At 41.2% G+C, this 12,980-nt stretch overlaps 1 pseudogene across 1 annotated transcript; it reads right to left on the bottom strand.

The window, feature by feature from the left end:
- Positions 1-11,087: 11,087 nt before the first annotated feature.
- On the bottom strand, positions 11,088-12,465 carry LOC308535557 (T-complex protein 1 subunit beta-like; annotated as a pseudogene). Its single transcript has 2 exons — positions 12,459-12,465; positions 11,088-12,194 (listed from the first exon to the last, which is right to left on the bottom strand). The product of its transcript is annotated as a T-complex protein 1 subunit beta-like (transcript).
- Positions 12,466-12,980: the final 515 nt, after the last annotated feature.

The raw sequence follows: 12,980 nt of genomic DNA, 5'->3' as shown, positions 1-12,980 counted from the left end.
GCTTTTACGTTTTTGAATAATTGTAGAAAATAATTGTATAAAATTAGATTTAAAAATTTGGAAATTGTGGATACACTAGGTTGTTGAGATTTAGCATTGGTCTGAACAAATATTAATCCCTTTAACACCTGTATGAAAGATGCATGAAAAGTTAAATGTATAACCTACTCATCTAGTCCACCATCTTATGCTCAGAAAGTTTAGGAAATTCTTTGACCAAATTTCATTATGCTTCATGACCCAGGTGGTCCCCTGTCCCTGACTTACATGCTGAGTGAGGTCAAGGGAAGAGATGGCCTTATAGGGATTCCAGAATGCCCAGGACAGCCTGACCTCAGTTCCTGCACTTATATTAAAGGCTGCCCCACATGCGAATTTCTGTTCAAGCTCCAAGGTAAATCCTGTCCTGGGCTGTGTAGGCTCACAGCTCTCTCCTCACACACGGCTGAGGTCTCTGGGAAGGCAGAGCTAAAGATGAGACTGCTGGATCTTCTCCTGTGCCTGATGACAGCTCCCCAAGGTGAGGATCTCAGGGGTCAGATAGGGGTCATGGGATAGCTGTGACTATAGGTGACTAACAGGACTGATGTTCCTTGTCCCCAGGTGTCCTGTCCCAGGTGCAGCTGCAGGAATCAGGACCAGGACTGGTGAGGCCCTCACAGGCCCTCTCCTTAACCTGCACTGTCTCTGGATTCTCTTTAACAAGCTATAAGGTACACTGGATCTGCTAGTCCCTGGGGAAGGTGCTGCAGTGGATAGGGCACATAAATAATAATGGAGACACATACTACAGCCCCTCCCTCAGGAGCCAAACCTCCATCTCCAGAGACACATCCAAGGACCAGGTCTCCATGTAGCTGAGCTCTGTGATCACTGAGGACACTGCCATGTATTACTGTGCAAGAGACAAAGTGAGGGGAGTCAGTGTGAGCCCAGACACAAACCCTCCTGAGGGAGACAGCAGGGCTGGGCTGCAGGGGATGCTCAGGACTACAGCACAGAAGCAGCCCCAGGAGCAGGGGCAGAGGGAGGTTGGGAGGGAAGGGCCTTCCTGTTCGGCACAGCAATTTCCTCTGAAACTCTCAGCTGCATCCAGGGATGAGTCTTCCTTCTCATATTTTCACTGAAGATAACAATGAAGAAGGGATATTTTCTGTTTGCAGGTGACATGTCAGCAATGACAGAAACTCTCCTTCATGAAGTCTCCTTCACAAATTCCAAAGGGGGAGAAAGGAAGATGGCAGCGATATAGGCAGACGCATCCCAGGTCGTGTCCCGGAGCAAATGGAGTGAGCAGCTGAAACTAGTAACACCCACACCGAATTGGTGAAATTGCTCAGCTGGTGAGACGGTTTGCAGCCGGGAAGGGCAGAACTCCCCTGGAAAGGTAAAAAAAAACAAAACAAACAAACAAACAAAAAAAAGGGATTTGGGCGGGAAAGTTTGCCAGACCTCTGAGCCCAGAGAGTCGGAGGGAGACTGCATGGCAGACAGTCGAGTCCCTTGGGACAGGCACAGCCCCTGACTGGGGAAAGGAGAACCGCAGGATTCCTGGCGCCGCCGGGGGAGTTGAGAGCTGGGTTCTGTGATCACAGAGGACTGAGCCTAAAGGGGGCAGCCTGAAGAGCTGACCAGACCATGCAGTGCCGGTAAGAGAAGAAGCTTACAGAAACCAAGCCTTCCCTGGTTCCGCGGCCAGCGTTTGTTTGTTTTCACTGAATCCTGTTCATGGGACATTTCGGATACAGACACTCACCTGTGCTGAAGAGAGGGAGAGTGTGCTGAGGAGTGGAATCTGGGGAGAGACTGAGGAGAGAGGGGGAGCCGGGAGAGGGGCAGCGAATTGAGTGCTGAGACACCCCTGAGCCCAGGACTGGGGCAGCCATTCTCTCCAGAGAGTGAGACTCCTCCCCCCAGCCCCCAGGCAAGGAGCACAGCCACACAATATTCCACCCTGAATGAGATCAAGGATTAAAATAACCTGATCAGTCCCTGGGAGTTAACAGGGTCTTACCTATAGAGGGATTTTCAATCCCAGGAACAACACAGCGCTGGTAACTAACTATTACGCAGCCAGCTCTGGGCAGTGAACTTCCACTGGACAGAGAGGCCTTATAGCCTCAGAGGCCAACCCCAGAACACTGCCACCCAGAGGCTGACCCACAAACTGACTCTTTGCTAAACACAAAATAAGACAGTCTGGGAAACAAATGTGGCCTGCTTTAAAATAAGGACTGTGGTTTACAACACAGAGGAACAGTGTATCGCAGGGAAACTCAACACTCTCCTGAATACCTGGCAGGTCTAAGGCGAGCCACACTGAAGAATAGAAGAACCAAGGGACCTTCACTACTGCAATTCTTTTTTCCACCTTTTAACTAAGAAACCAATTTTTTTTCTTTTTTTTTCTTCTTCTTTTTTTTTCTTTTTTTTCTTCTTTTTCCATCACATGATTTTACCCTTTTAATTACTAGCTTCTTATTTTTAACCAGTATTATTACTGCTACCATTTTACCATTTTTTAAAGTGCCATTTTATTTTCTCTTTATTTTATTTTGGGATTAGTGTTCTCCATTCTATTTTCATCGTTATATTATTGGTTGTTTCTAGTTTGCATTAATCTCCAGGGAGCTGTTGCTGGAATTTGTTGGTATTAATGGCTATTCTATAGGAGTATTCTCCTCATATAAAAAGTCTCTTCCCCTCGTCCACTTCATTCTCTCTTTCCGCTCTTTTTTTTTTCTTTTCTTTTCTTTTCTCGCTTTTATTTTCCCCCCTCCTTTTTCCCAATTTCATTTTTGCACTCCTTCTTTTTTTGGTCCCTACTTTTCTTTTCTTTTTTCTCTTTTATCTTTTTCTCTTCCTTCTTCCTTGTCCCCTAATTCTCTTAATTTGGGTGGTCACCTTTATTTGGGGTTATTAATATCATGAATATATTTGTGTATAGTGCCTGGTACGTGGTGCCTTGTTGTGTTGTATTTTGTGCCTTTAAATCAACGCAGCAGGTCCAAGCAACAGCAACCTCCTGAGCACCACACCCTCTGCTGAGGAACAGCAGCTGTACGTGAAACCTCGCCCCACCAGCCAGAAGAGCCACCACAGCTGTGAAGAGCACCCACCAGAGGAGCTGCTGCCAACTGAAGAGCAGCTGCTACCGCCACCGCCCAAAGAGCAACCACAGACCAAGGAGTCACTGCCACCAAGGGAGCAACCACTGAACGACTCAACGTCTAGATATGTCAGTGAGATCAAACATGGGTAGACAAAGAAACCCCCAAAGGAAAGAGAAGGAGGACTCTCCAGAAAAGCAGCTAAGTAATACAGAGGCATGCAACATGACAGAAAAAGAATTCAGAATAAGGGTCCTAGAGTGCATAAACCGGATGGAGGAAAAAAATCGACAACCTCTGCAAGAAGCAAGAATAAACAGATGAAAAAATCAATAACATATGGAAGAAGCTAGAAGGAACAGATGAAAAAATCAACAACTTAAGTAAGACCCAAGAAGAAATGAAGAGTGATATAGCTGCAATGAAAAACTCCATTGAAAGTATCAACAGTAGACTAGGAGAAGCGGAGGACCGAATTAGTGAATTAGAAGACAAGGAAGCAAAACACACCCAAAATGTACTGCAATTGGAGAAAAAAATTAAAAGACAGGAGGAGAGCCTAAGGGAGCTTTGGGACAACATGAAACGAAACAACATACGAATAATAGGAGTACCAGAACAACAGAAGGATGAACAAGGATTAGAAAACCTATTAGAAGAAATAATATCAGAAAACTTCCCTGAGGTGGGGAAGAAAAAAGTCACACAAGCCAAGAGAGTCCCAAACAAGGTGAACCCGAAAAGACCCACACCAAGACACATTATAATTACCATGGCAAATGTTCAGAACAAAGAGAGAATCTTACAGGCTGCAAGAGAGAGACGGAAAGTTACATACAAGGGATCTCCCATTAGATTGTCAAATGATTTCTCAACAGAAACACATCAGGCCAGAAAAGAATAGATAGAAATTTACAAAGTGATGTAAAGCAAAGGACTGAATCCAAGAATACTCTATCCAGCAAGGCTATCATTCAAACTTGAAGGGGAAATAAGAAGCTTCACAGACAAAAAAAAGGCCAAGGGAGTTTGTCACCACCAAGCCAGAAATGCAAGGAATGCTAAAGGGTCTGGTATAAAAAGAAGAAATAAAAAGCTGAGAAAGAAAACAGCCACACAAAAAAAGAAATGGCTACAAACAAGTACCTTTCAATAATAACTTTAAACGTAAACGGACTAAATGCTCCAACCAAAAGACATCGAGTGGCTGAATGGATAAAAAAACATGACCCATACATCTGCTGTCTACAAGAAACCCACCTCATTAGAAGGGACTCACACAGACTGAAAGTGAAAGGATGGAAAAATATCTTTCAGGCAAATGGAAAGGAAACGAAAGCTGGGGTAGCAATACTTATATCGGACAAAATAGACCTCAAAGTGAAGGCCATAACAAGAGATACGGAAGGCCACTTCATAATATGAAAGGGATCAATACAACAAGAAGATATAACCCTGGTAAACATATATGCAACCAATCCAGGAGCACCCAAATTCATAAAAAAACTCCTGGAAGATATCAAAGGAGAGATCGACAACAATACAATCATAGTAGGGGACTTTAATACACCACTGACAGAACTGGATAAGCCCTCTAGACAAACAATCAGCAAAGATACAGCAATCCTAAATGACTCACTAGATCAGATGGACTTAATAGACATCTTCAGAACACTCCACCCCAAAGCCAGGGAATATACATTCTACTCAAATGCTCATAAGACATATTCAAAAATAGACCATATATTGGGTCACAAGCAAAGTATCCCCAAATTCAAGAAGATTGAAATCATAAAAAGCATCTTCGCAGACCACGATGGCATAATATTAGAAATAAACTAAAATAAAAACAACCCAAAATACTCAAACACCTGGAAGCTGGATAGCATGCTATTAAATATTGATTGGGTTACCAATGAGATCAAAGAAGAAATTAAAAACATCCTGGAAACTAATGACAATGAAAACACAACAATCCAAAACCTATGGGACACAATGAAAGCAGTCCTGAGAGGGAAGTTTATAGCTCTACAGGCCTATCTCAAAAAAACAAGAAAAAATGGTAGTAAATCATCTAACTCTACAACTCAGAGAATTAGAAAGAGAGCAACAAGAAAAGCCCAGAGTGAGCAGAAGGAAGGAGATAATAAAGATCAGAGCAGAAATAAATGACATAGAGACCAAGAAAACAATAAAGAAAATCTATGAAACCAAGAGCTGGTTCTTTGAGAGGATAAACAAGATTGACAAACCTCTAGCCAGGCTCACCAAGAAGCAAAGAGAGAGGACCCAAATAAAATCAGAAACGATAGAGGCAAAATAACAACAGAACCCACAGAAATACAAATGATTGTTAAAAAATACTATGGACAGCTCTACTCCAACAAACTAGACAACCTGGAGGAAATGGACAAATTCCTAGAAAAATACAACATTCCAAAACTCAATCAGGAAGAATCTAAAAATCTCAACAGGCCAATAACTATGGAAGAAATTGAAGCAGTCATCAAAAAGCTTCCATCAAACAAAAGTGAAGGACCAGATGGCTTCACAGGGGAGTTTTACCAAAAATTCAAGGAAGAACTAAAACCTATCCTCCTCAGACTACTACAAAAAATTCAAGAGGAAGGAACACTTCCAAGCTCATTCAATGAAGCCAGCATTACCCTAATACCAAAACCAGGTAAAGACAACACAATGAAAGAGAATTACAGGCCAATATCCCTCATGAACATAGATGCCAAAATCCTCAACAAAATCTTAGCAAATCGGATCCAGCAGTACATCAGAAAGATCATACACCAGGACCAAGTAGGATTTATCCCAGGGATGCAAGGATGGTACAATATCCGCAAATCAATAAACGTGATACATCACATAAACAAATTGAAAGAAAAAAACCACATGGTCATATCAATTGATGCAGAAAAAGCATTTGACAAAATTCAACACCCATTTTTAATAAAAACTCTCAGCAAGGTGGGAGTAGAAGGATCATACCTCAACATAATATAAGCCATATATGACAGGCCCACAGCCAACATCATACTCAATGGACAAAAACTAACACCATTTCCCCTAAGAACAGGAACAAGACTGGGATGCCCCCTCTCACCACTCCTGTTCAACATAGTACTGGAAGTGTTAGCCATTGCAATTCGGCAAGAAGAAGAAATAAAAGGCATCCAAATTGGAAAAGAGGAAGTAAAACTGTCCTTATTTGCAGACGACATGATATTATACATACAAAACCCTAGAGACTCCATCAAAAAGCTACTAGACTTAATACATGAATTTGGCAATGTAGCAGGATACAAAATTAACACCAAGAAATCTGAGGCATTTCTATACACCAATAGTGAACTTTCAGAAAGAGAGATTATAAAAACAATCCCGTTTACCATTGCACCAAAAAAATTAAGCTACCTAGGAATAAACTTAACTAAAGAGGTAAAAGAGCTCTACTCAGAAAACTACAGGATGTTGAAAAAAGATATAGAGGAAGACATAAACAGATGGAAGAACATACTGTGTTCATGAATTGGTAGAATCAACATCATTAAAATGTCCATACTACCCAAAGCAATCTATAAATTCAACGCACTTCCCATTAAAATACCAACGGCATACTTCATAGATCTAGAACGAACTCTCCAAAAATTCATCTGTAATAAAAAAAAGACCCCGAATAGCTGCAGCAATCCTGAAAAAGAACAAAGTAGGTGGGATCTCAATACCAGATATCAAGTTGTATTACAAAGCCACTGTTCTCAAAACTGCCTGGTACTGGCACAAGAATAGGCATATAGATCAATGGAATAGAATAGAGAGCCCAGAAATCGGCCCGAACCAATATGCTCAATTAATATTTGACAAAGGAGGCAAGAACATACAATGGAGCCAAGATAGTCTCTTCAATAAATGGTGTTGGGAAAATTGGACGGATATATGCAAGAAAATGAAACTAGACCACCAACTTATACCATACACAAAAACAAACTCAAAATGGATAAAGGACTTAAATGTACGACAGGAAACCATAAAAATTCTAGAAGAATCCAAAGGCAACAAAATCTCAGACATATGCCGAAGCAATTTCTTCACTGATACAGCTCCTAGGGCACTTGAAACTAAAGAAGAAATGAACAAATGGGACTACATCAAAATAAAAAGCTTCTGCACAGCAAAAGAAACCATCAACAAAACAACGAGAAAACCCACTGTGTGGGAAAACATATTTGCCAATGTCATATCTGATAAGGGCCTAATCTCCAAAATTTATAGGGAACTCATACAACTTAACAAAAGGAAGATAAACAATCCAATCAAAAAATGGGCAAAGGACCTAAATAGACACCTTTCAAAAGAGGACATTCAGAAAGCCAAGAGACATATGAAAACATGCTCAAAGTCACTAATCATCTGAGAGATGCAAATCAAAACAACAATGAGGTACCATCTCACACCTGTCAGACTGGCTATCATCAACAAATCAACAAACGACAAGTGCTGGAGAGGATGTGGAGAAAAAGGAACACTTGTGCACTGCTGGTGGGAATGCAGACTGGTGCAGCCACTATGGAAGACAGTATGGAGTTTCCTTAAAAAACTGAAAATGGAACTCCCATTTCACCCTGTGATCCCACTTCTAGGAATATATCCCAAGAAACCAGAAACACCAATCAGAAAGGATATATGCACCCCTATGTTCATAGCAGCACAATTCACCATAGCTAAGATCTGGAAACAGCCTAAGTGCCCATCAGTAGATGAATGGATTAGAAAACTTTGGTACATCTACACGATGGAATACTATGCTGCTCTAAAAAGGAAGGAACTCTTACCATTTGCAACGGCATGGATGGAACTGGAGAGCATTATGCTAAGCGAAATAAGCCAGGCAATAAAGAAAAAATACCACATGATCTCACTCATTCATGGATAATAGAGACCATTATAAACTTTTGAACAATAATAGATACAGAGGCAGAGCTGCCTCAAACAGATTGTCAAATTGCAGCAGGAAGGCCGGGGAGGGTTGGGGGGCAGGAGGTAGGGGGGTAAGAGATCAACTAAAGGACTTATATGCATGCATATAAGCATAACCAATGGACATAAGACACTCGGGGATAGGGGAGGCTAGGGGACTGTCTAGGGCGGAGGATAAAATGGACACATATGTAATACCCTTTGTAATACTTTAAGCAATAAAAAAAAAAAAACAAATTCCAAAGTGACTTTTTTTCACTGTCTTCTCAACTTATCGTTGATGCGTGTAAAGTCTGCAGGTGGGTTGCTGGTATTGAGCTGTGTGCACAACTCCCCCTTGGGGGACACAGCTACCCTCAGTGGCTGACTCTCCATGTGCCCCCCTCCTAATTTCAGGGAGATCACAGGGCCCTCCCTCTGCTGACAGGCCTGAGCACACTCAGGGCTGGTGGACCTCACCCATCCTCTCTGAGTCCACATTTATCCATAGAAGAGCTGTCAGCTCAGTGCACCAAACACGGGGAGCCCCCACATTGTCCACAAGAGGGGTCCCTGATGTTCTGCAGAAATCAGTGCTAACACCCTGGTGGGGACAGGTGTTTCATTCTCTTGGGTTGTGCATCATTGATCTCCTCCTTCCACTTTTCCTCCTGGATCCAAGGTTTTCTAGCTTCATTGTGGGTGAGATGTGCATCGGGAGCATGTTGAAAGCCTAGGAGCATCCATGGGACCCCCTGCATCCATACTGTTCTCTTACCCCTTGCCCAGGAAACACAGAGTTACATAGACACGTAGTCACACACACACACAGTGTTACTCGCAGTCACACACACAGTCACATGCAGACAGACACATACTCGTTTTTGGAAAAGACGTGGATTCACTCATGAGCAGTGGTACAAATGCTTCATGTCATCACATACTGTACTTTATGAATTCTATATAAGAAAGCACGGATATTTTTCATTCTCTTGGGTGACATATAAAATAAATATGTGATCTGCAAGCAACTATTATTTCAACACTGATCACACCCTGTGAAGATCAACAGATGTATTTCTCAATTCACTTAGTAAGAGCTCAAATTAAGAACCTGATCCCAAATTGGCTAGATTGCTATGAATTTAAACAAATAATTTCTGTGGTAGTGAAAAACTTCCAACAAATAAAAACCAATGACCAAATGGAATCAAGGGTGAATTCCACCAAAAACTCAAAAAAGAATTCATAACTTTTTAACCAATCCTTCCTGAATTCTTCCAATAATTAAAAGATGATTCACTTCCAAAGAGATTTATTGAGGTGACCATTATACTGATACCAAAGTCAAGTAAGGACACACAGAATTACAGGTTAATATCCCTGATGAGCATAAATGCAAAAACCCTCAAAAATATATTAGGTACCACATTGAAAGGATCATTAACCATGATCCAGTGGGATATTGTGCAAGGATGCAAGGATCGCTCAATGTTTGTGAACCAGTAAATGGGCTACCCTCATCCACAGATGAAGGATAAGGTATACCATGATATAAACTGATATAGAATAAAGCATTTAAAATTCAAAATCTCTTTATATTAAAATTCTTAACAAATTAGTTGTAGAAGTGATAGACTTTAATAAGGGCACATTTGAGAAGCCAACAACTGACATCATGCCACACAGAGAAAATTTCAAATCTATTCTTCTTGCATCAGGCCCAAGACAAGTGTGCCCCAGTGACTGCTTTTATTGAAAAAGCTAAAAGTCCTTGTCATAATACTTAGGCAAGAAGAAGAAAAACAAAACATATGAATTACAGTGATAAATGTCTCTCTTTATCTCTATACATATAACACTTTATTGTATACAGCAAACCCTAAAAACTGCACCAGAAAATGGAAAGAACTAGAAAGTGAACTCAGGAATGATACTAGGTACAACATCAAAACACAAATGGCTTGTGCCCCTGCACACTCTCAACAGTGTCTTCAAGACTCTAGGAAATATGTGGGGCTGTTTCAGAGGAAAATGAGGAAAAAAAACCTTGAACTGGCTAAACAATGAGGAGATCACAACCCAATGAAAGAACCCTGGATGTGTGTGCTAATCCCCCATCATGCTCCCAGGTACCTTTCCCCACATTGTGACAATGTCCCACCAGGTGCAGGTTCCAGTTGACCCCCATCATGGATGGACGTGGTTACATCGGTCCCCAGGGTCATAAACAGACATCATGTTTCCAATAATGAGTTTTTAATAACTTAAACCTATTTACTCCCTAATATTACCTACATTTTCACCACAACATCCTACTTTTGACCAAGTTTCATTTGTATCATCAATGATAAAAATTGGTCTTACAAATGAGTCTAGATAATAAAAATCACAAATGAAGCAATGCAGCTGCTACACATTTAGCTCCAAACTCGCCTGAAAGAATAGGACCCAGGAGCTCTGTCGATATCTCTATAGTTCATGCTTCTAGCTCTCAGGGACCCATGACACCCACTCTGATGATCTACTCTCCCCCAACACTTGGTCTACTGGCTCTAGGTTCACACTCTGGTCTTAGTTTATCCTCTGATCACTTTGTAGGGGAAATAGTGTCAGATGGAGATTCCTGTCTCCTGAACATGAACCTTGCGTACTTTTACTTCTTCCTCAGGTTGTGAGGGTTGGTTCACCGTGGTGTGTTCATTATTGGTGATTTTCAAAGGCATCTCATTTATATTTTTACCTCTATTTTATTTTTATTTTTTAACTTTTCAAAATTTTATTTTGATGCAGAGTATGATAAATGGACTTTTAAAACAACTGAATTTTATGGAAAATGAATAGAAAATAAATTAGAACCATGTTAAAATAAAAGGTCAGCTAAATGTCTAAACTTAAGGATATGAGCTCCATAGATAAACTTTGATTCCACAGTCTTTTTAAGAAGTTTATGTCCTTTGAACAACATTGCTATGAACTGATCCAGAGCATAATGGCATACAGGAAAGCTTAACAAGGGGGGTAATCAGGAAACCTTTCCTTGGTGCTGCTTTGATGATGTCATCCACATGCAAAATCACCTCTGCTGCTTCAGCTGCACTCAGAAGAACCAACACTTCACTTGGACACTGTCTGTGATACCCAGGATTGCCATCAGCAATAGCACCTTCCTTCATATCCAGTCCAGCAGTTGTATTGACTTCATAATGGGCAGCTCAGAGCTGTGCCACCAGATCTGCACTGTCACAGTCTGCATTGTCAGCTCTAACAGTAGGCAACATCCTCAGTGCTTGAGCCTAAGAATCCATTGCAACAGCTTCTTTACCTGGTGTTTCTCAGCAGCTGTGACACATCATGAGACATCAGCTCAGAACAACCTCCTCCATAAACTCTTCTAGAATCCTTCACAGTGTGTGCAAGAACACAAAGAGCATCATGCAAAGATATTTCTGCTTCATCTAAAATGTGTTGCACCATGAAGAGCAATAGTGCAAGCCTCACTCAGAAACTTGAATGAGTGTGTCTACTACAATCCTGACTTCCTCAATAACCTTGCAACTTCCAAGCTTCATTAATTCTGGTTGGTCAAAGTTAGAGGCAATTTCACCACCTGTGACAAGAGCCAGGCATTCTACACCTGCAAAATCTGCATGTTCAATAGCCATAACCCCAGCGGGATAAAGAAGGTGTTCAGGATAATTATAAATTAATTTGATGTTAATAATGCAGTTTATTCCATGCTTAAGAATATGTTCAACTTTCTCCTTCATTGATTCTTTTTCTGCTTGTTCTATTTTGGCAACCTTTGCTATAGAATCAACTCTTATGCGGGAACCAAATATCTGTATTTTGTCTGTACTCATACCAGTGTTTGCAATAAGAATTTTAGCATTTTCAATTCACTTTGATTGATTTACTCCAATTTTTTCATCCAACAAAAAGCCTTCATCAAATAGGAATCCAACAGATTCCCCCTAGCTTCTTGATAACATGAATTGCCTCCAGATTACAAACCTTTCAATCTGAGAACAGCATCTACAGCTAACTTAGTAAAGTGATCTTTGTGATGAGTAAGAAGTTTTGAGGATTATGTTGTTCCTGCAATGTTCATTAAATCTTGGAGGAGAGACCTGGGGGATATATTCTCTGATGATCTGGTTACTGCTTTTATTCTCCAGGAGTAAACACCCTCCTGAAGGACTCCCTGCCTCCTCCCTTTATGCCTTACATTTCCTTTCACACCACCCCTAGAGCAGAGGTTCTCAACCTGTGGGTCGTGACCCCTTTGGGGGTCGAACGACCCTTTCACAGGGGTCGCATAAAACCATCAGAAAACACATGTAGATATGCCCACAAGCAGATATGCCCACATACGAGTACCCAGCATGATGACATCAACAATGAAAATACATCCTGCATATCAGATATTTACATGATGATTCATAACAGTAGAAAAATTACAGTTATGAAGTAACAATGAAATAATTTTATGGTTGAGGGTCACAACAATATGAGGAACTGTATTAAAGGGTGACGGCATTAGAAAGGTTGAGAACCACTACCTTAAAGAAAGGCACTTACTTCCTCTGCCCCATTAATCAGTCAGAAGGAGGCCTTAATATTTACTTTGGTCTCTCCTCCAGGAAATGTTGCATTTTAAGGAGGCAGTTGGGAATGTCATTGGGCAGTGACCAGAGAAATGTTATTGCAGCCCCAGCAACCAATAAACCTTGGGCTATGCTGGAAGCCGGTCCATCCTTGCTGCTTGACACAGTCGCTGCAGGGAAGAAACATCAGCACAGCATATGTCTCAAGGGACCTGGCGTATATGGCATACTGTTCTTAATATGTTTGCTCCCCTTCTTAGCGCTATGTGTTTTAACCAAGGTCACCTCTCTGAGA

This window comes from Myotis nattereri, assembly GCF_964212035.1.
Source record: "Myotis nattereri genome assembly, chromosome: 20".
NCBI lineage: Eukaryota > Metazoa > Chordata > Mammalia > Chiroptera > Vespertilionidae > Myotis > Myotis nattereri.
Note: the sequence above shows the minus strand (reverse complement) of the source record. Positions and strands in the feature narration are given on the sequence as shown.